Source organism: Oncorhynchus mykiss, chromosome 15, assembly GCF_013265735.2.
Source record: "Oncorhynchus mykiss isolate Arlee chromosome 15, USDA_OmykA_1.1, whole genome shotgun sequence".
Lineage (NCBI taxonomy): Eukaryota > Metazoa > Chordata > Actinopteri > Salmoniformes > Salmonidae > Oncorhynchus > Oncorhynchus mykiss.
The window spans coordinates 52,924,121-52,927,577 of record NC_048579.1 but is presented as its reverse complement, the minus strand read 5'-3'; positions in this window follow the sequence as shown (position 1 = coordinate 52,927,577).

Genomic DNA, 3,457 nt, shown 5'->3' with positions numbered 1-3,457 from the left:
ATGATAGCGGGGTGAACAGGCAGTGGCTCGGGTGGTTGATGTCCTTGATGATCTTTATGGCCTTCCTGTGACATCGGGTGGTATAGGTGTCCTGGAGGGCAGGTAGTTTGCCCCCGGTGATGCGTTGTGCAGACCTCACTACCCTCTGGAGAGCCTTACGGTTGAGGGCGGAGCAGTTGCCGTACCAGGCGGTGATACAGCCCGCCAGGATGCTCTCGATTGTGCATTTGTAGAAGTTTGTGAGTGCTTTTGGTGACAAGCCGAATTTCTTCAGCCTCCTGAGGTTGAAGAGGCGCTGCTGCGCCTTCTTCACAATGCTGTCTGTGTGAGTGGACCAATTCAGTTTGTCTGTGATGTGTATGCCGAGGAACTTAAAACTTGCTACCCTCTCCACTACTGTTCCATCGATGTGGATAGGGGGGTGTTCCCTCTGCTGTTTCCTGAAGTCCACAATCATCTCCTTAGTTTTGTTGACGTTGAGTGTGAGGTTATTTTCCTGACACCACACTCCGAGGGCCCTCACCTCCTCCCTGTAGGCCATCTCGTCGTTGTTGGTAATCAAGCCTACCACTGTTGTGTCGTCCGCAAATTTGATGATTGAGTTGGAGGCGTGCGTGGCCACGCAGTCGTGGGTGAACAGGGAGTACAGGAGAGGGCTCAGAACGCACCCTTGTGGGGCCCCAGTGTTGAGGATCAGCGGGGAGGAGATGTTGTTGCCTACCCTCACCACCTGGGGGGCGGCCCGTCAGGAAGTCCAGTACCCAGTTGCACAGGGCGGGGTCGAGACGAGACGAGCTTGGAGGGTACTATGGTGTTGAATGCCGAGCTGTAGTCGATGAACAGCATTCTCACATAGGTATTCCTCTTGTCCAGATGGGTTAGGGCAGTGTGCAGTGTGGTTGAGATTGCATCGTCTGTGGACCTATTTGGGCGGTAAGCAAATTGGAGTGGGTCTAGGGTGTCAGGTAGGGTGGAGCTGATATGGTCCTTGACTAGTCTCTCAAAGCACGTCATGATGACGGAAGTGAGTGCTACTAGTTTTGGTTACTAGTTCAACGCTCTAACCACTAGGCTACCTGCCACTCCATATTGTGCAGACATACAGTGGGGCAAAAAAGTATTTAGTCAGCCACCATTTGTGCAAGTTCTCCCACTTAAAAAGATGAGAGATGCCTGTAATTTTCATCATAGGTACACTTCAACTATGACAGACAAAATGAGAAAACAAAATCCAGAAAATCACATTGTAGGATTTTTTATGAATTTATTTGCAAATTATGGTGGAAAATAAGTATTTGGTCACCTACAAACAAGCAAGATTTCTTGCTCTCATACACCTGTAACTTCTTCTTTAAGAGGCTCCTCTGTCCTCCACTCGTTACCTGTATTAATGGCACCTGTTTGAACTTGTTATCAGTATAAAAGACACCTGTCCACAACCTCAAACAGTCACACTCCAAACTCCACTATGGCCAAGACCAAAGAGCTGTCAAAGGACACCAGAAACAAAATTGTAGACCTGCACCAGGCTGGGAAGACTGAATCTGCAATAGGTAAGCAGCTTGGTTTGAAGAAATCAACTGTGGGAGCAATTATTAGGAAATGGAAGTCATACAAGACCACTGATAATCTCCCACGATCTGGTGCTCCACGCAAGATCTCACCCCGTGGGGTCAAAATGATCACAAGAACGGTGAGCAAAAATCCCAGAACCACACGGGGGGACCTAGTGAATGACCTGCAGAGAGCTGGGACCAAAGTAACAAAGCCTACCATCAGTAACACACTACGCCGCCAGGGACTCAAATCCTGCAGTGCCAGACGTGTCCCCCTGCATAAGCCAGTACATGTCCAGGCCCGTCTGAAGTTTGCTAGAGAGCATTTGGATGATCCAGAAGAAGATTGGGAGAATGTCATATGAACAGATTAAACCAAAATAGAACTTTTTGGTAAAAACTCAACTCGTCGTGTTTGGAGGACAAAGAATGCTGAGTTGCATCCAAAGAACACCATACCTACTGTGAAGCATGGGGGTGGAAACATCATGCTTTGGGGCTGTTTTTCTGCAAAGGGACCAGGACGACTGATCCGTGTCAAGGAAAGAATGAATGGGGCCATGTATCATGAGATTTTGAGTGAAAACCTCCTTCCATCAGCAAGGGCATTGAAGATGAAACGTGGCTGGGTCTTTAGTATGACAATGATCCCAAACACACCGCCCGGGCAACGAATGAGTGGCTTCGTAAGAAGCATTTCAAGGTCCTGGAGTGGCCTAGCCAGTCTCCAGATCTCAACCCCATAGAAAATCTTTGGAGGGAGTTGAAAGTCCGTGTTGCCCAGCAACAGCCCCAAAACATCACTGCTCTAGAGGAGATCTGCATGGAGGAATGGGCCAAAATACCAGCAACAGTGTGTGAAAACCTTGTGAAGACTTACAGAAAACGTTGGACCTCTGTCATTGCCAACAAAGGGTATATAACAAAGTATTGAGATAAACTTTTGTTATTGACCAAATACTTATTTTCCACCATAATTTGCAAATAAATTCATAAAAAATCCTACAATATGATTTTCTGGATTTTTTTTCTTCTCATTTTGTCTGTCATAGTTGATGTGTACCTATGATGAAAATTACAGGACTCTCTCATCTTTTTAAATGGGAGAACTTGCACAATTGGTGGCTGACTAAATACTTTTTTGCCCCACTGTTGGGTGCATTTGTAAATTTGCTTTGGCTATCTACTCTGATTCCAGAGCACTCTTGTCTGAGTGAACCACAGCGCAGAATAACTGACAAATTTATGAACACTCAACCCCTTTTGAACATGGCCGGTGTCAGTAAACATCAGCAAAAAAGCATAATTAAATTGTTGCCTGCAGTACAGCACCCGATAACATGAAAACAGCCTAACCAGCTCTGCTAGGGCGAGTAAAATGGTCAGGGTGAGGTGTTCTCTGATTTGTGTCTGGAAGTAGTTATTTAACGTTAGCCAGGTAGCTTGGGTGCTTGACTGCCGTTGTGAGTTCAGAACGCTTGGATAAACCCTACTCCTCGGCCAGAGCGTCCAGTGTGCACAATTTATGAATGGACAATCTGACAAAGCTCTAAATTTACGAACGCCCAGAGCGCACTCTAGCACTCCAGCAAACCAGATTGAATTTACGAACACACCTATAGATGATAACCTTGGGGGTCCCGCGTGTTGTTGTTCAATTCTAGAAAAGTAGTGTGCTTGAATACTAATCCAGGCAGACGAGGAAAACATTCCCACAGAAGTGTGAGTGAACGACAGCTATGAGAGGGAACATGGGTTGGGAAAGTCGGAACTTTAACCTGTTCCCAATGGATTGAGAATTCCTTAGTGAATTCCTTGGCAACTCCTATACATGCATATTGTGCAGATTCATAACACCATGCGCGCGCACACACACACACACACACGCACACGCACACGCA